The sequence below is a fragment of the Sciurus carolinensis genome, chromosome 11 (assembly GCF_902686445.1).
Source record: "Sciurus carolinensis chromosome 11, mSciCar1.2, whole genome shotgun sequence".
NCBI lineage: Eukaryota > Metazoa > Chordata > Mammalia > Rodentia > Sciuridae > Sciurus > Sciurus carolinensis.
The window spans coordinates 19067753-19068292 of NC_062223.1; positions in this window are offsets into that span (position 1 = coordinate 19067753).

Sequence of the window (540 nt, forward strand, 5' to 3'; positions counted from 1 at the left end):
GGGTATTTTATTTGGCATGGTATAGAAGAAATAAATGTTATCAAGAAAAGAACTTCTGGTACAGTTTTCTCTTTCTAGTTAAGTTATCTGGAAAATTAACTTAGATAAGAGGTGAGTATTCATTTGTTTTTATCAGATTGAGTGATAAAATCTGAGAACTGAAAAGGAATGTGTGGTTAAAAGTAAAATGTAAAAGGTAGACACAACAGAAATGGAGATGGCTAAAAAGAGTAGTTCCTGACCAAGAACATTAATAGACAAAGAGAAATAAGAGACTAATTAGAAGAGAAAAAGACCTAATTAAAGTGGTTGATGTCCCATAGGTAACCAGTTTTTTGTTTGTTTGTTTAATAATGTTTAATTAGATTTTGTTTTAATTAAAACACTCATTCTATTGTCTCCTGAAACAAAAAAAAAGTCATAGAAAAATTAAAACATGGAGAAAAGCAAAGCAAAGCAAGTTCTAAGACATAAGAACATTGTCACTCTTTAAAAGAACTTCTGTTGCTGATCTCAAGTTCTCCTTTCTCACTGAAGGGA